The sequence below is a fragment of the Cryptomeria japonica genome, chromosome 7 (assembly GCF_030272615.1).
Source record: "Cryptomeria japonica chromosome 7, Sugi_1.0, whole genome shotgun sequence".
Lineage (NCBI taxonomy): Eukaryota > Viridiplantae > Streptophyta > Pinopsida > Cupressales > Cupressaceae > Cryptomeria > Cryptomeria japonica.
In genome coordinates, this window is record NC_081411.1 from 19,063,272 (window position 1) to 19,084,382 (window position 21,111).

Sequence of the window (21,111 nt, forward strand, 5' to 3'; positions counted from 1 at the left end):
TCACATTGTTCTCCTTTCTAGATGGAATACTGATTATCTCAAAGACTGACTGTGAAGAAAATGTGGACCATCAGAGTCATGTGGTGACCTCAACGATTGAGCAATGATGTACATGATGACATCCCCACATATTTCAAGGGTAACCTCCAGTTTGTATGAAGTTGTCTTACGTTGAACCTTGTAATAGTACAAAATAATTATATTAATATTTTAAAGGAAAATAATGGAATCAAATGAATATGTGAGTTAAAGATAATTTGTCTTATACTAATTATTAATGAAGAGTCAATAATAAGCTAAATATGTTCAAATGATCATGAGTAATGTTAGTTTTAAATGTTGTATTTTAATGTTTTATTATTTATTATTTTGTTTTCATATGATAAAGACATCATCCCATTTTGAAGTGTTTATTTATTTATCTATTATATTTATTATTTCAGCATAAATAGCATTATAAGTTAAGACATTAGCTAATAACATATGCACATAATAGATTTAGTGAGACCCAAATCAAAGATCCTAGAGCGTCAGAAAGATAAATGGTCATCTATTATGATTGTAGAATTTAAAATTATTAATAATAAAAGTGGTAAGATGCTAATAATGTTAAGTCCATTTTATCCCTTCTCACACAATAATAGTATTATGTTAAATGAATATGAATTTATTGAAGTTACTTTGTTCAAAACGAATAATCTAATAAACATAGACCTAAGATTAAGAGTCAAAGTCTTGGTAATCATTTTATAATATGCTAGAGTAAATATATTATTTATTCATTATGCTTAAGTTCCACTTGGGTATTAGTTATCATAATTTGATATTTCTTAAGTGCGTAGGTATTTGTACCTAGTTAGTTGGATGTTATCTACTCCCTACCTACCCTTGCATCTCATTGGTACTTATCTCTCTTGTCATTGCTTCATAAGCCGGCTCATGTACATTGTTTTATCATCTCAATATAATTATCTTTCAAGTTAATTATCTACTCTACAATGTGAAGTTTTATAGTTGTTTGCAGGTCTTGGGAGGTTGATCAATTTGCTTGAGATCAAATCTAGGAAATAGATTTGTAGTTGACGTTTTTTCTTTGCACCAAATTAATTCTAGATTTTGTTTTTCTTGGTGTTTTTCAATTTTACTTGCCAACATTTGAATTTTCTTTTTTAAGTTTCAATTTTGTATTTTGATGGTTGCAAATTCAATATATTTCCTTTCATGTATGGACTCTTCATTTGATGTTGATGAAGATTCGGAGAGGACATTTGCCTAAACCAGGAAGTTTATGTCGATGCTAATGAAGACTTGGAGATTCAAGACATTTTCCTAGACGAAGAAGATAAGGCCTATATTGACTAGACAAGGTATGAAATTAACTGAATGGTCAGCCTTTAGACTAAGTATGTAGTAAGACTTCACAAAAATGTGATCTCTTGCACAAAGTGAACAACTTAAGATCATTAAAATCATTAGAATCATAATTTTCACTTTTTATAACTAAAATTTAATAATCTTTTTCTGATATTAATGAAACTAACTCTCTGCAACAATTTGACCCAAGGAAAAGAATACAGGTAAGATTGGTATGTTATATGTTGAACAATCATTCAATTAATTTTTTGCATATACGATGATTATAGACAAAATCCCTAAATTGTGGTATATCATGGAACTTTGTTCTTTCTTCCGCAAAAGAGGAACTCGTGTGCTTTTTAATGCCCTTTATACCTCTCGAGTTTCCACCGAGAAACATGAACATTACGAATTTTTTGAATAAATTATACAGTCAAATATTTAAAATCTGCTCTATGAAAAGAGCAGAATTTTACTCAAAACAACTTCTGCTCTATGAAAACAGCAGAATTTTCGTCCAAACAACTTTCGTCCTTTCTCATACATGTACGTGACAACGTAAATGGATAGAGTTTTGGCGTCTTATATTCATTTACTTTACTTTTTCCATGGTGTGTCGCAACGAATAATCATTCTCGTTTGTTTAGTTACTGAGATGCACACGGCAGTGGAAAGATCGTACAACTCTTATCCACACAGAATCCTGGATTTATATGAAAGCCAACGAAAAACATAGAATTCTAAAATTTCATTTTATATATGCAAACATTATATTGCTCTACTAGTGGGCAGTCTCTTTTCCGCTTCCCCACACTTTCTCCCTCTCTTCCAATAACTTGTCGACATCTTTCAGCAATCCAATCCACAAGAAAACCATTCTTCTAACGCATTCCTTGAATGTGCCCTTAATAAACACACTCCTCACTCTTGTTAACAATCCTCAATTTGGGGATCTGAATTTATTTCTAAAGGCAATACTCCTAAAGGCAATACATGGCAGAAAAGAAGATGTATTCATTAGTGTTAAGGTAAACCGGTGAAGGTCGTTCATAAAGGTGGTGGGAAAGAACACTTATAGAAAAGATTGATTTTCCATTTGATCTTATAGAGGCTTGGTAAAAATATTCCAGACATCGATTAACTTGCTTGCTATTGTTCTCTTATTCAACAAAAGTGAGAAAGGATTCATTACCATGTAATTCCCATTGACAAGTTGTTGGGAGGACCAGGGAAGGGAAATCCCCCAAACACACATTTGGGAGACAATTTGTTCCCATAAGTAGCCAAAGCCCTCAATTGCAAAAATATAAAGAGCTTGGATAAGGGTGAAACCTTGTCAAGTGGACTTAAAAATTTCAAAAGAATTTAATTGCTAATTGGAAATGGTCATGCAAGTAGTGGCATACAAAGAGTATTTGAACCATTTGGACAAACCAAGCGTTGAATCCAAGGACATGTAACACGGAAGGGTTGAATGTCAATTCAATATGGTAATTAGATTTTGCAAATTCAATTTTGATAGAGATAATAGGTTGTTGGGAATAATGAGCCCAATGAATTCCTTTCCAAATGACACTTATATTATCTGAAATAAACTTGGATTTAATGGATTTGGTGTGTTCCACCTAAACAATTAAAAGAAGCATTGTGTAGAGCTTAAGGGCCAAAGTGTTAGCAATTATTTTGTAGGAGACATTGAGTAGTATGATCAACCACGAATTATTAATGTCTTCAGGGTTACTAGCCTTGGATATGAATTTAATATTGCCTTTATTTATAATTGTACCTAAAGAACCAAATTACATAGCTTTAAGCTAAAAATATGGACATTGTTGCCTACCATATCCAAAAAGGCTTTGTAGAACTCACATGAAAGACCATTTAAACCAAGTCTTTTGTCATTGGCCATAGAAAAAATGTCTCCTTAACATCTTCTTGAGAGTGGTGGTCCATGAAGAATGTGTTGGGTACTAGATAATTGAAAAGGGATGATAGCAAGACATTACTACAAGGCAAGATGCTTACTCGGAGTAGAATATTGAGCCAATTAAATTGTTCATAGTGCCCAATAAATATTGAAGAATGTAAAGTAGCTCTTCGAGAAGTTGTTGGCCTTCCTTAATCTTCTTAATGGAATTAGAGGCATAATGAGAATGAAGAGTTTGAAAAAATGCCTTTGTGGCTTTTCCATGATCTTGACCCAATGCAACTGAGCTTTAATTTGATCCTCTCAACCTAATTGAGAATTAACAATTTTCTATGTGTGAAAAAATGAGATACATGAAGTTAAGTGGTAAAGTTGAATGATTGAGCTTCTAAAGCAGTGCTGGTTTCATGTGAGCAACGACAAAAAATTGGGAAGTTGCCTCTTGTAAATTAAAAGAAACTACTAAGTATAGATAATTGCATCATTCCACCAATTGATCCACTTGACTCCATGCAAAGGACAGGGCTCCAAATTGTAGATACATTGGATATGACCTATTGTGGCTTTATCATTAAGAAGAGACATGTTTAGGGAAGATAAATTCTTCATAACATTAGGCTTGGGGATCTCCAACTCGATATGGAAATGTATTAGTAAGTGGTCAAATAGGACAACATGAATTGGAAAGGAGAAATAGTTGGCTAAAATAAAGAAGGAACTCTTTTTAGTTTTTCCACGCTATCTTATGTTTGTGATTTTAGAACTCTTTACAATTTGCATGTTATATTTAGAATCGGTAAAATTATTGACTCATAGGGGATAAAGTAAGTTTTAATAGTTAGTGAACATTTTTATACTTTTGACAAGTGTTACCTATGCTAAAGAAATATAGGTAAAGTATCTAATTAGTTGATATGTGGTCAAATAGTTGGTCATGGATAAATGATGGACTTGAAGATTGCAAGTACAAGGAATCACAAGAATAGTGGTCACTGTAATTGGCTAATAAGTAATTTCTCTTACTGGATATAGTAAATATGATTAGACACATTTTGATAGAGAAATTTTATTATAATTATATGTCAATTAGTGTTACAAAGAGACAATGTATATTTGGATTGTGTTAAGCAATGCCATAAGAAGCTAGATGTATAAAATTGACAGGTGTCTCTTGAACAAGAATATGATGCAAATGATCAAACATTCTAGGAAGATATGTACATGTTATCGACACATGTTAATTAGTATAGGAGAGAGGAAGCCAATTTTATAAAGTGACAAGATGACGCAAATTGATAGATATTGTGCATCATCTTTCAATCCTCTTCAATCAAGAGGAGAGTATTAGGTTTACGATCCAAACTATCAGATTTAAGTTAATAATACTGTGTTAGTCTAATAATTTATTATTAGTTAATGAAACTTTCTAATGAACAATTTCTTTGATGATTAGTTTGTTAATTATTCAATAGAATGACTATATACACCAATATAAATAGTAAAGTGATTTAAATTACAATGTTCTTCTAGAATCAATTAGATATAAATTAGGTTTCTAGCAACACAATCAGACCTATGATGCAAAGGCAAGATCAAAGCCCAACATAATGAAATTATTTCTTTCATTAAGAAGTTGTTATATCTAAATGTCTTCTTTCTACATTTAGCTTGTTAAAGAGAATGACAGTTGTTTGACTAAAAAATTTCTCTTTTCGTATAGCATTTTTCAAATAGTTGACTGTATAAATTATTTAAAAGAACTATAATGTTCACGTTGCTTGGTTGATAGTAATAAAAAGGCATAAAAAAGTATACAAGTTTCTATCCTAGGTCCCTAACCAGAAGGCAAAGACTGGTCGCAGGAAGCTAAACTATTCTAGGATCCTAACCAAAATGCATAGGGAATTACCAAGTGATCCAAAACTAATGGAGATGTGTCACCTCCTACGATATTTTATTTTCTTCAACTTGAATCTAGAGCATAACATTATTCTAAACAGAAGCTTTAGTGAAAACCGAAACAATAGTACCAATAGAGCTATGGGGAAAATAATCAAATTTATATATTCTATCAAGAAAACATAAGAGGCAGTTAGTTGATGTCTCAAATCCAAAGGGGATGGTGGAAATTAATCCAACAATCTCCTCCTCAGTTTTACTCGAGGGGATTCGAACACGTGACTTGACTCGACTATCATTTGCTAGAACATATTTGCCATTGTACCAAAAGATCAACTTGTTAATGCGTGATAAAAATGCCAAACATAAACAGGAGCATAGGAAGCAATTAGTCTATTTCTAGAATCAATCGGGGGACATTGCTAACTAGTCCAACAGAATCTAACTCCATAGTTGCTAAGCATGATGAGAAAACCAAAAAGGATGTTTCAAATACTTAGGCTAACCACAAAACAAATAGCAGGGGTTTAAAATAACCATATGATAAAGGTTAGAGCCCACAAGAAAGCCTTGAAAAAGAATACCAAAAAAAAAGAGGTGAGCTTAAGTTTAGTAACTGTTACTGTAGAATGAATCACAGCAGCGGAGTTCACTAGCATCAAATAAATTTTTGTAGAAAGGAACCGTTTGCTCTAATGAGAAATAATAGTGAAAAAATATAAAGAAAATTAAATTTTAATGTGTGAAATAGGTATTTTACAAGAAAAGTTATTGAAGAAAAAAAAAAATTGAAATGGTTTGATAAACAATTTAATTTTTTTGCAAATGAAAATAAAATAATAAGATATTAAAATTTAAAGAAGAAAATAATTCATTAGATCAATCAATTAGTTAAATCAATAATTTGCAATATATCAAAAGAAAATAAGTGTCTAAGGTCCAAACTTTTACTATGCAATGTTTCATTTGATACAAATAATTTTCTATTTTATAATGAAAACTTTCTAAGATAAAAAGTGTAAAGTTTGAGATAACAAAGTGTCTGGACCTATTCGATCTATTCTGTTAGTTGTGACGATAATAATAAAGGATATTTTGCATATTGTTTGTTTAAGATGATTATGAAAAGAATGAATTATGATGGGGAAAATTTGGAAAAGTATGAACAAAGAAATAGAGAATTCATTGAACCAAAAGTGAAATCAAATAATGAAGAGTTTGGATGTATCAAAGGTAAAGAAAATACTCAATAATGGGCACAGCAATAGCACATTGATATCAAGTATCATTCGATAAAAAACATAATAAATAATAGAAAAAATTATTGAAAGTTTTGTAGATCTAAGCACTAATTGATAGAAACATTGACAAAGGCAATAGTCAAGAAAAATATTTATCATATGTAATTTCTCCTAGATTATTAAATAAAAAGAGATATATTGAATAATTATTTTAAATAATTTCTAAAAGAAAAAATATATTGAATATTTGTTTGCATTCTATATCAAAACAATTGGTGCACTTTAATTAATACACCACCGTGCAGTCCAAAAGGATCGAATAGAAACTCAGTTTAATTAATATTTTTAATCAAACAAATATCTTTATCATTTCTATCAATTGTTCTTTTATAAATAAAAGAAACAATCTATGAAAAATTGTATACAAATTAATTGTGGATAGAATAATGGATAGAATAATGTATTTCATATAGCCTCTTTCCACCTTCAATTCAAACAAAATATTATCATAAAAATAAAACATTAAATTTCAATTTACTGCACCAGATACATTATAAAACATATTTAAACAAATTTTTCTTTCTGTTTCCTGCAATCCAAAGCTGGTTCCATAGGCATAATTAAGAGGAACCATTAGCAGCATTATGCAGGCAAAGAGTCAAAAAAATCTGCCACATTAAAGTCTTTTAGTTGCTGCAAACAGCCATTACCATTGTAACTAAGGTACTCTTTCTAGTTACATTCGAGACCAATCGTGTACATCCATGTTGCATGCAAACATAACTGGCTCCAAAATATACAAACTAAACTTTGTAATATACATAACTGGCTCTTAGTTATGTAATATAAGCATTCGTTCTAAAGTGCCCTGTATTCACAAAAACTTTGTAATAAAAACGAATGGGAGAGGAGTCATCAACATGCGTTATTCATAAACATTATCCTTTTCTAAAATGATCCTAAGGATCATCAAATATCTTTATCATTTCTATCAATTGTTGTTCTTCTATAGATAAAGTTAAAAATGGACAAACAAACTTTCCCTTTTCCAGAGCATTTGTCTCTGTGTATGCACTGTGGATTGTTCAGAATACATCAAATTAGCTAATCAAACAAAAACTTAAAAATATTGGCGTCTCCAAGGCTTTCCAGTGTATCAAACATTTGATGGTCATAAACATCAGAAATGGTCTCCTTCTGCTGAACTTCGAATGTAGAAACACCGTCTGCCCTAATAGCAGGCATTAGATGAGAAATTTTAAATGACCTTCAAACTTGGGTATTTTCACTTGAATTTCATAAAAATCCTTATTCAATCTTTTGGAAGTAGTAGATGTTGAAGAATCATTAGTAGCAGATTTGGGTGATGGCCTCTTCTTTGGCACGACAGCAGAGAAGTCGGATTCACTTGCTATAACCATTTTAGGGTTTCTAATATAAACCACCTTCACTGGTTTACCTTTAGACTTGCAGGATGTTCCTGCTAATGAATTTCATTTCATTTCTGCCATGTATTGGCTGCTAATCTAGATAACACAATTTTAGATCTCAAAATTAAGTAGGGTTGTTAACAAGAGCCAGAGATGTGTTTATTAAGGGCACATTCAAGGAATGTGTTTGAAGAATAGGGTTCTCGTGGATTGGATTGCTGAAAGATGTCGAAAAGTCATTGGAAGGGAGAACGTGTGGGGAAGCCTGAAATAGACTGCTCACCAGCGAGCTGTAAATTAAAAAGGTTGTTATGGATAAATCAAATTTAATAAATCCAGCATTTTGTGTGGTTAAGAGTTGTACTATAAAGAGATAACATTGTCTTCCCAGCTAACTCATATGATACGTCAACAGTAAACTAAAAACTTAGTAATAATAATATGCGAAGCAACAGTTAAATCAAACTAGACACCAAAAGTAAACTAATAATAAAAACTTAACAGTAATATAAGACACAACACACAAAGAAAACAGTAAAGTGGTTTAAATTACAATGTTCTTCTAGAATCTTATATATATAGAGAGAGAGGGGTTTCTAGCAACACAATCAGACCTACGATGCAAATTAAAGGCACAATCAAAGTCAAACATTAAGAAGCAGTTATATCTAGATACTGTCTTTCTCCATTTAAGTTGTTAAAGAGGATGACAATTGTTTGACTAAAATTCTTCTCTTTCCATAGAGCATTTTCAAAATATTTGATCGTATAAATTATTTAAGAAAATTATAATAGTAAAAGCTTTAAAAAGTAACAAAGAGGAATAAAGATCAAAATTTCTAAGATCTGCATGTTCCGTAAATGTCGAAAGATTTTGACACCATGGTTTCGGATTTTTAACAACGGCTGGATATAATTTAATTGATTTTTGATCGATTGTTGAAAATATAATATATTTTTATGAATATGGGTGAGTTTCTATAAATAAATAAAAATTACGCACATTACGCACATTCAAAAAAGAAAAGGTAGGAGTATACAATATCACTCTTCAGAGTGGGCAGTGCTTGAAAGTAAGATAATAAAAATAGCAATAAAGTTGTTAAGTAGTGAGAGCAATGGGAGGCAGAGGGGGGTTATATCAACAAGTTCAGGGTGACATTTGGAACAAACCACTCCTTGTTTTCTTTAACTTCCCCCTCCTTTTTTTGTCTTCATTCTTTGTAGGTGAAATTGCCAGCATCATCTAAGGGAGCCATTTAGAGGAGTTTGGCCAACCACCATCACCAACTGATAGACAACCATTGTCACCACTAGTAGACAACCCCACCTTACCTAAGGGCCACCCAAAGGCAAAACTTCCAAGCGGAGGTAAGGTAGATCATCATCAAGGCGAAAACCATGAGGTGAAGACCAATTGTAGGAAGTTAAACTATCCTATGAACGCTAACCGCAATGCATAGGGTGTTACCCAAGTGATCTAGTAAGTTGAGGAGACCGGCCACCTCTTGCACCACTTTGTTTTCTTAAAATTTAATCTAGAGCATGAAATTATTACAAATAAAAGCTTCAATGAAAAGTGAAACAATAGTATCAATAGAGCTATGAGAAAAAATAGCAACATTTATATATTTCATAAGAAAAAAAAAAATTCCACCTTGAAAACATTCCACATTTGGGTTATTTTTAGGGGATGTAAGGCTCATCCCTCAAAAGAGCCATACGCCAAGAAAAAGGTTATTTACAAAGGGGTAAAATAAGTCATGAATATATTGAAACAAGTTTGTCATTTTTTATAAAAGATTAACCTATTAATGCTTGATACAAACTCTAGAGATAAACAAGTCAAGAGGAGGTAGTTAATCCATGTCTCGAGTTCAAAGGGGGATGCTAGCAATTAGTCCAACAATCCCCCCAATGTCAATTGATCGGATTCAAACCTACAACTTGGCTCAGATACCATTTGTTGCAACACATTTTCCATTGTGCCAAAAGACTAACGTGTTAATTCTTGATACAAACGCCAAAGATAAGTGGGTCCATAGGAGGCAGTTAGTCAATGTCTTCTATTGATACACCCAAGAGGCAATGCTACAAGCCAAAACACAAACCCTCTCCAAACAATCATAAGCAACCACAAGTTATTTAACAAGTCAATCAACATAATGCATTGATCAAAATAAGACATTTAGAAATGTATAGACCTCATGCTTAAAAAGAAAAATTCAAGAGAGTAGTTTACAAACAATAAGGATAAATGTTCCACTCAGCAAGAAGAGTAGGTATAACCAACCAAACACATAAAAATGATATACCCAACCTGATAGATAATATACAAGTATGCATCTTGAAGATTACCTATCCTTAAGTAAACTTGAGAAATTATGTATAGCCTAAATGCATACACCAACATCCAAAATTCGAAGGAGGACGCTAGCAATTAGTCCAATAGAATCCAAGTCCATTGTTTGAGAACGATGAGAAAACCATAAGAGTTGTTCGAAATACTGAAGTTAGCCACAAAATAGACAAGAAGGGTTTGTAATAACCATATGATAAAGGTGAGAACCCATAGGAAAGTCTTGGAAGATAATACACTAGGCAAAGTGGGTGAGCTTAGGCATAGTAACGACTGACCAGATGTGGTGAAACTAGCACTACCAAACTAACAAAGGTGACTACAAATGCCACCATAAGTTTAGAGAAAGCACCAAAGGAAGGGTTAGAGAAAGATACCGATAATTCTGACATGGCTTATAATTGTAGAAAGTTGTGTTGGGAAACCAATGCTGGTCTTTCTACCAATGTTTGATGGTGTAAATGCCAATTTTTTGAATCCTATCCTAAGAAAGAGCCGACATAACAATGTGGAATGTCTCTCTATCTAGCTAAGAGTAAGTACTGGGTTTTCAAATATTCCCAAAAGTAAATATTCATAGTAGCTTTGGAAAACAAATTATGAATAAAAATCTGATTTTTGTGAAATCGCAAGTTTCTAACCATTTGTTCAGCCATTCTAGAGCTAAATCTTGCTCATTATTTCTAGCATGGATGGTTTTAGATTAGCTCGTAATAGACTCAAAGATCCTCCCATTCTATATTAATGAAGAAATTCTTGACCACATTTTCTATGTTTTTTCTAGAGATCGCTACATGGACTTAGATTCATGAATCATTTTAAACCCTTTTATCTAGAGCCATTCTCATGGCATATGATTTTACTAGTGTATTGATGCAAAAAATAATTCAATTATATCAAATTTTGCATGCTTTCAAGGTGGACATTATTTTTAGCATATAGAAGGACAAGAGTTCTACTTTAGTTTTTGAAAATTTAGTTGATTCTAAATTCTCACTTCTAAGGTAATCATTTCTTCTAACATTTTTATGTAGAGAAAAGTGCAAGCCAACAAGCTCATATTATAGGTGGCACATCATCTGGTGCTTTTAGATAATTCAGGAAATGCCCCATGCACTATAGACAAAGTCCCTCTAGCTGAGCTCATTCCTTACCTCATGGGTATTGTCAAGGATTCAATCAGTCTATTTGTGTTGAAAAAGGGAACATTCTCATTCTCCTACACTTCTTGTAAGAAGAGCCTAGGATTGGTCTTAAAGAGTATAGTCTCAACCCACTCACCAACAATCTACTTCTTCTAAAGCTCCTAGTCATGGGTTTGGTGATTGGCTTGGCACTAGAGAATTCCCTCAACATGTGCTTGCTATATCACATTTTCATGATAATTAGCCTCTTGATAAAGAAGAAAAAAGATGATAGTAACAATGATTGGGAGCCTCTTATTGATACTCTAGACCTTATTGACATGTGGGATAAACAAAATGATTAGGACCTCTCTGCTCTAACTAGTGCCTTAACCATTCCCATGTAACAACTGTCATGGGTTTGGTGGTTGACTTGGCGCTAGAGAATTCCCTCAACATGCACTTGCTATATCACATGTTCATGCCACAGCCTCTTGATAAAGAAAAAAATGAAGATGATGGTATAATGATTGGGATTCTGTTGTTGACACTCCAGACCTTACTAACATATGGGATAAACCAAATGATTAAGAACCCCTCCTCTTACTTGTGCCTTAACCATTACCATGTAACAACTTGTTTTTATGTTTCATTAAAAAAATCTTTTAATTATATAATATGACTTCTTCCTCAAAACATTTTCTAATATTCATAAAGACAATTATTCATGAAAACAAAATCCTTATTCAATTAATTTTTTGAATTCAACATTTTAGATAGAATAAGTAATGGATGGACTAAAAAAACTAGATATTCATAAAGCAGTCCATCTTGCACAGATGCACCTATTGTGGTTCCAAAACTTTCAATTCGTACAGTATGTTGTTGACAACTTAAAATACTGTGGCTGTTCTTTTCAAAATCAATAATGTATAACGATCAATAACCTGTGTTTTACTGACTCCATACTACGATTTTGAAGCCAAAATAGCTCCAACCATCTTGCACATGCCTGGAAAGACAGCTTGAAGGCCAGTAAAGCACGCGAAGTTCTGGAAATATTGAAAAAGAATTGAAAGACACATGTCCTAGCTATCTCCTCCATGCTTTGTCATTTTATTGGAACGGGTTAAAATTCTGCCGATTTTCTTGTCTGATATGTTATACGGAATGGTGTAATTGCACTCCGAGCTCTGTCGAATGCACTCCAATCTATTCGGATTGAATCTGCACCTTTCACGTTTGGAAAACTTTTATGGCTGTAAAACCCTAGTGAGGCAATCTCTTTGAGAATTTCGTTAACTAATTCTACTGGTAATTTATCAATCACCACTGCCTCTTTGGACCTCTTTCCTCCATACACTTGTAAAGAACTGTGCATCTGCATTGAGCACAACAGTTGAGGTAACTTGGGATCAGAATAATGAGTGAAAGTGATAGTTGAAGTCTTCTATTGAAAACAATTACGTGTTGATTTACTTAAAAATAGAAACTAAGAAGAATATTTTTCATTCTTATTTATTACAATGAATCTGTATAGGTTCATATACATCTCTAGATCCTACAATCATGCTGTGTGCGTTATGCATACAGCTACACTATCTACAGGATAGGAAAGTATCCAAAAACAGTTAAGGAAAAATCAGAAGACAGTTTAGGAAAGAATCCAGTTTAGGAAAGAATCAAAAAAAATCAGAATATCGCAACACTCCCCCTCAAGTTGGTGCATAGATGTCACACATGCCCAACTTGCCCAAAAATGTCGAGAACACTCGACTTGAAACTGCTTTGGTGAGAATATCGGCCAACTGATCCTCTGATCGAATCGTAGGCAGCTCCACAATCTTCTCATCTAACTTCTCTTTAATGAAGAATCTATCTACCTCCACATGCTTTGTACGATCATGTTGAACCGGATTATGAGCAATATCACAAGCTGCTTTATTGCCACAATATAGTTGAATTGGCCGCCTAGGCGGATAGCCCAAATCTATTAGGAGAAGTCTTAGCCACAACGCTTCACATACTCCAAGTGCCATACCTCTAAATTCTGCCTCTGCACTTGATCATGCAACAACATTCTATTTTTTGCTTCTCCATGTAACGAGATTACCTCCTACAAAGGTGAAATAACCTAAGGTAGAACGTCTGTCATCTACTGTTCCAGCCCAGTCAGCATCAGTATATGCATCCACATTTTGATAATCCTCCCTTTTAGTGAATAAAATTCCTTTTCCAGGAGCAGACTTCAAATACTTCAAAATGCGCATAACTGCATTCATATGTTGCTCTCCAGGATTATGCATAAACTAGCTAACAATACTCAATGCATAGGCAAGGTCCGGCCTTGTGTGTGCTAAGTACATCAATCTTCCTACAAGTCTCTGGTATCTTCCTTTATCAACTGGTACCTGATTAGACTCAATACATAACTTCAAGCTTTCTTCCACTGGTGTATCAGCTGGTTGACATGCTGACATGCCAGTTTCCCGTAACAAGTATAAGGCATACTTTCTTTGAGACATAAAGATCCCTTTATCAGATCGAGACACTTCGATCCCAAGGAAATATTTTAAGGGACCGAGGTCTTTCATTTTGAATTCTCTGGACAAGTAAACCTGTAGAGCCTTCCTTTCTTCAGGATCATTTCCTGTAACCACCATGTCATCCACATACACAATAAGTGCAGTGATCTTACCCTGTTGTTTCTTTAGGAATAAAGTGTGGTCTGAATTGCTTTGACGGTAACCAAAGGCTTTCATAGACTTTGTGAATCTTCTGAACCATGCCCTCGGAGATTGTTTCAATCCATATAGTGACTTTTGTAATCTACACACCTTCTGACTATGTATTTGTGGTATCATGCATCTGGGTGGGAGTTCCATGTAGACTTCTTCGGACAACTCTCCATGTAGAAAGGCGTTCTTCACATCAAACTGTTGTAATGGCCAATCCAAGTTCGCAGCTAGAGACAACAAGACACGTACTGTATTGATTTTAGCTACAGGTGCAAATGTCTCTATATAATCGATCCCATAGGTTTGGGTGTACCCTTTTGCCACCAGTCTCGCCTTAAAGCATTCAATTGTACCATCTGCTTTGTACTTCACAGTATAAACCCAACGACATCCAACTGGTTTCTTTCCTGGTGGACAGTCAACAAGTTCCCAGGTTTTATTTTCTTGCAATGATTTCATCTCCTCATTCATAGCGGCTTTCCATCTTGGGTCAGCTAAGGCTTCCTGCACATTGTTAGGAATAGATACAGTAGATAACTAATTTACAAATGACTGATTTGATTTTGACAAACGATGGTTAGACACATAATGACTCATGGGATATCTAATTTTACTAGAAAGTTCGGGTTCATATGTGGGTTTAGGGATACCTCTGGTGAGACACTGTGGTAGCTGTTTTCTAGATGGTTCAGGAACATCCTCAGTAAGCGATTGGTGTGGTGTATTGGCTGCCTGTGGGGTGAGGGACTCGGACGAAGGTGGAGCCACAACTTCTGTTTCTGGGTGTTCATCACTATTTTGATCCAAAGTTATATCATACACCTCCAATTCACCCACTTCTTGATTAATAGGTTCAGAGAGTTCCACTTCTTTAGAGATGTCTAAGTTACCCACATCCTCAGAGATGTGAACATCAACATCTTCAGAGATGTGATCATCATAGTGTAGAGTCTGAATTTCCTTCTGGTACTCCCCCTGAAGTTCAGGCTTAGAGGAAAAATACATCGAGTCTTCATGAAAAACTACATCCAATGTAATAAACATTCGTTGGGTTGGAGGATGATAGCATCGGTACCCCTTTTGATAAGCAGCATATCCTAGAAAGACACATCGCAATGCTCGAAGAGATAACTTGTTGCACTGATGCTTATGGAGGTGTACAAATGCTACACAACCAAAGACGTGAGGAGATAAATTTGGGACAGCTGGAGCAACAACTGCCTCAGCGAGAACCTAGGATGGTGTCTGGAAATCAATAGTGCTGGAGGGTACCCGGTTAATCAAATATGCTGCAGAGGTAAGTGCTTCGTCCCAATAAGACAATGGCATATGGGCTTCTATCAACGAAGCACGGATGACCTCCAACAAGTGACGATTTTTTTCTCTCAGCCACCCCGTTCTGCTGAGGTGTATTGGAACAAGTAGTTTGATGTATAATTCCGTGTGCTTCCAGATACTGCTGAAGTTCAGAACTCAAATATTCACCTCCATTGTCACTACGGAGAACCTGAACTTGTGCATTGTACTGAGTACGAACCATGTTATAATTTTTTTGAAATAACAAGTTCACTTCACTTTTAGACTTCATTAAGCACACCCAAGTCATTCTGGTACAATCATCAATAAAAGTAACAAACCAACGTGATCCACCCAATGTAGTGACTTTGGACGGACCCCAAACATCAGAATGTATGACCATAAAAGGAACTAGACTTTTATTCAAAGTTAATGGAAAAGAAGCACGATGGCTTTTTGCAAGTTCACAAACTTCACACCGGAAGCTAGAAACAACAAATTTTGCAAATAAACTAGGAAATAATTTCTTCAGGTAACCAAAGGAAGCATGCCCCAGACGTCGATGCCATAACCAGATTTTAGATTTATGCTTCTCCCCCTCAGAGCTATCCACCATTAGAGCTTGACGCAGCTTGTCCGAACTCTTTGACACCAAGTCCAAGTAATACAACTTCCCTTGCCTAACACCACAACCAATCGTTTGCCTCGTTCGGATGTCCTTAAACACACAAAAATCAGGCCAGAAAATTACAACACAAAGTAAAGCAGCGATGATTTGGGAAATTGACAACAAATTGTAATCCAAAGATGGAACAACTAAAACAGAATCTAGATTCAAAGTATCAGTGAGAGGTAAGGGTCCTTCTCCGATAACTGGGGCTGAAGAGCCATTGGTAGTGGAAACAAATTTTTGTGAGGACGGTTTAAGAGATGAGACCTGTCTAGAATCAAACATCATATGATCCGTAGCACCGGAATCAATTATCCATGCACTATTAGAAACAAGTGCAGACATATTTAAAAACTTACCACCATTACCTACCGCTGTTGCTAATGCTGAGATCTGTCCAGCAACATCATCCTCTATCTTTGTTTCAACAAACGTAGCACTGGAGGTCTTTTTGGAATTCTTCTTCCATGAATCGCGGCTACGATCCCACCATTCTGGATACCCCACAAGTTCAAAGCAGTGACTTTTGGTATGACCAGTTTGATTGCAATGGGTGCATTTGTAGGTGGATTTATCGGCACCATTAGTGATCTTAGGTGTGCTTTGAGAAGGCCGGTTCTGATTAGATCGGTTTTGGGTCACCATGGCTGAAGCTTTAGCCTTTTCTGGTTCTCCAATCATCATTGTGCGTCGAACAGATTCACGACGGACCAATGCATAACATGCTTCTAATTCAGGAATAGGATCCTTTCTCAAAATTTCACCGCGGACTTGTTCGAAGTCACCATCTAATCCAGCAAGAAAAATATGCACCCTTTGTTGCTGAAATGATTTTCGGTAAGATTCAACATCGTTCTCACTTTCCATGATCACCTTATCACGATGATCCAACTCACCAAAAATCTCGGTTAATTCTCCATAATACACAGAGAGTGTTCTGCCATTCTGTTTGGCAGAGAAAGCCCTCTGATTCAAGACAAATACTTGCAGTTCATCTGCTCCATCATAAAAAGCCTTAGAAAGGGCTTTCCAAATATCTCGAGCAGTGGGTAAGCAAATGTATCGCTTCATAATTTCTGGGGACATAGACATCAACAACCATCTCTTGACCTTTTGATTGTCTACATACCACTTCTCATATCCATCATCCTTCTCGGTAGGTGGCTGTGAATTACCACGAATGAAAGAGAGTTTCTCCTTCTCAGCAATATGCATCTCCATGATTTGAGACCACAAATCATAGTTTGTTTCATCAAGTACAATCCCTGCATTGAAGGATGAACCTTCGGATTGAATAATAATGGGAGCAGATTTGGGTTGAAATACTTCCAAATCTGAATCGCCCATGGTTCAATGAAGGGGAAACAAATGATTCAAATTTTGAAGCTCTGATACCAACTTAAAAACAGAAACTAAGAAGAATATTTTTCATTCTTATTTATTACAATGAATCTGTACAGGTTCATATACATCTCTAGATCCTACAATCATGTTGTGTGCGTTATGCATACAGCTACACTATCTACAGGATAGGAAAGTATCCGAAAACAGTTAAGGAAAAATCAGAAGACAGTTTAGGAAAGAATCCAGTTTAGGAAAGAATCAGAAAAAATCAGAATATCACAACAGATTTTTGACTGGGATTTCTTTTGACTAGTTGTCTTGACTTTGTCTACATAGAATATCGATATACTTAAAAGAATGGTTGTGAATAAATTGTTGAACATTAGAGTCAGTTGTCACCTCAATGACTAATAGATGATGTTCAAGATGGCATCCCCAGATATTATGAAGAAATTGTCCTACATCGAACCTTCTCCTACTCCATGATTATAATTATATTGGACAATTTCATATTTTAATATAATTAAATGAGATGTGTATGCATATGTGTATGTGTATGTGTATGTGTATGTGTATATAATATTTGAAATTTTAAAGAGCATAAATTTAATTGGAAGGTAAATTGGATGTAGTCATAGATAGAGAGATTATTTATAATTATGCAACCATGCAATCAAATACATAGTACATACAAAAACTAATTCAATTGATATGAAAAAAACAGAAATAGATCTTATTAATTCATAGTCATGGATTGCATTATAAATTGTCACAATGGGGTTACAACATGAAGCCTTGGCCTTCAAAAAGTGTTGATTACAAAAAAAGTATTCTAGATCCTCCATGCCCATTTTTTGCTACTCAAGAAATTATAAAGGATATTTTCTAGTTTAATGATATCTCAGCCTAAATAAAACTAGATTCATAATTTTCAAAAACCTTTTTGTTTTGAGATTCTTTCTAGTATATAGCGATAATGGGGAAATGATTTAGAATAGCTTTTAGATAGGCTCAAATTTGACATGTTTTCAAGGTGAAGATTCCTTTTACCTTTTGATTAGATAAAAGAAATTGTTACTTTTTGGATGCTTTGATCGTAATTTTTCACTTTATTCTAAATCAATGATATATTCTAATTTGTTTATGTAGATTTAAACACAAGCTAGAAAAGTTACTTTGGACATTTCTTGCTTGTATTGTTCGATCATTGATGTATGAGACAAGTCAAATCACCAAGACCCGTGTTTGGAAGCCTCCTATGGTCACTTCAAACACCATTGGTGGTTTCAACAAATGGGATGACCAAAACAAATGTCTTCTTCTCTCTATTGATGCACTTACTACTTAACATCCTTTAATAATTAGATTGTTTAATGTTCTAAATTGTAGCTCTATTTGAACTTTTAAAATGTGGCTATTTCAACCCATCTATTTTCAAAAAGTATATGCTAACATTATATTTTAATTAATAAAACATACAACATTCATGGAAAAATCTATAAAAAAACATAATGTTAATCAAATTCCTTGCATCCTCGTTGTTTATGTACATAACAACTTAAATGGAGAAAGGTGGTGCACATATAACACCTCATTTGATGAAAGAAATAATTTCATAGCCTTTGGTTTTGATCGTAGCTTTGGATGATAGGTCTGATTGTGGGTTCTAACTATGGGACTAATAGAATGCAGCTGCCCCATGGTGTAGATATAAGTTTAAATTTATAAATAAATTATTAGACAAGTGCATTCTATTGACCCCATAGACCGGAATGACTTAAACCACACACAATAAGGTTAGATTTCTAGGCTTAAGACTGTTAAACACTCAAAATTGACTAACATTTTTTAGGTTTAATATGTTGCTTAATGTATGTGGTCACACTAAAAATACACTTTCTAACATTCTCTAGTCTTAATACGTTGCTTGATATGTGTGTTTTACGACTGGTCCCATAGACAATGCCCTAATTATATGACTAGAAACATAATTTATCAAATTCATAGAAGATAAATGTAATTTAGATCACTTTTGGCATCTTATATTCTTTTAGTTCACTTTTTTCTTGGTGCGTTGCGTCTCATATTATTGCTCTATTTCTATTCGTGGGCGGTTGCCGCGAATAATCATTCACATTTTTCCCTTTTACCTAGCATGCAATGTACAAATTCATACGGTAATGAAAACCTCATCCTTCGCGTCAGCACAGCTTTTATCTACACATAATGCTGAAATTATACCATTTTTATGTGGAAAATTATGGGAACTAGCAAGAAAACATATAATTTTAAAATTTCAATAATTGTTATTTATACCTAGGGTTCAATAAGTCTAATCATGCTTTGAAATAGAAAAATTATTTTGTCCTACTCGTGAGTGGTCTATTTTCTCCTTACCCACATTTTCTCCGTTTCTTCCAATGACTCTCTGTAATCCAACCCACTAGAAACCCATTCTTCTAAACACATTCCTGGAATGTGCCCTAAATATTAACACACCTTTCCCTCTTGTTAATAAACATCCCCAATTTCTGATATTGTCATATAGATCAGCAGGCAATACATGGCAGAAAAGGCTACGCAAAAGCTGAATTCATCAGCAGGAACATCCCGCAATTCAAAAGGTAAAACAGTGAAGGTGGTTCATATTGGAAGCCCTAAAATGGTTATAGCAAGCGAATCTGAATTCTCTGCCGTTGTGCAGTCCCTCACTGGAAATAAAAGGCCATCAGCAAAATCTGCTACTTTTGATTCTTCATCATCATTTTCTTGTAAAAGACTGAATATGGATTGTTATGGCAGTCAAGTGAAAATACCCAAGTCTGAAAGTAAGCTAAAATTTCACTCAATTCTCAACAGTATGCCGCAGCCTCCAATTACCCATCAAATGCCTACAACTAGAGGAGATGGTGTTTACAAATCCGAAGTTCAGCAGAAGGAGATGGTTTATGACATTTCTAACTATCAAATGTTTGACGCACTGGAAAACCTTGGAGACACCGATTTTTTCAAGTTTTTGTTCCCATATTTTTATGATGAGCGATTTTGATGTATTCTGAACAGCTAACAGAATAAGCTTTCTGTCTTGCTATTCCTGTGAGAAATCCAGATATTTGTTCTACGTATATTTCCCGCTTTGTTTTTGTACAAGGTACTATAGAACGTATGCTTGTTTTACCAAGTTTAGTTTGTTTTTTTATCTGTCCATCTGTTAAACATAAGCAAGAGCTTGACTGTTTTGAGGCTAAGGAAATCGAATAATCATTTGGTAGTTATTCTTGCATGTAACATAGATGTGACAAGATTGGCCTTCCGTTTCAATGGTGAAGGCTGCTAACTTAGAAGACTAATGATATATAGCTGTGAACTTTTTTGAATCTTTGTCTCCATAGTTATGTAAATGGTTCCTCTCAATTATGTCTATGGACCCACCTTTGCAGTGCAGCAGACAGAAAGAACAAAATATTTAGGACGATTAGAAGGTATGTAACTATGTTTTGTTATCTATTCTCTGCAGTAAGATTGTATTTAGGTTTCTGGTAAGATCACTTTATACCAATAATGATTTAAATGATTTGCGTTTCATATTATTAAGGATTTGCCACATATAGATCTCAATATCATTATATAAGGAGTTGTAGAATTTGTAGAATATTGAAGTGCGAGAGGCTCAACAATACAACCAAGAAGCAAGAAACACACTCTGCAAAGAAATCTTTGCTGATTA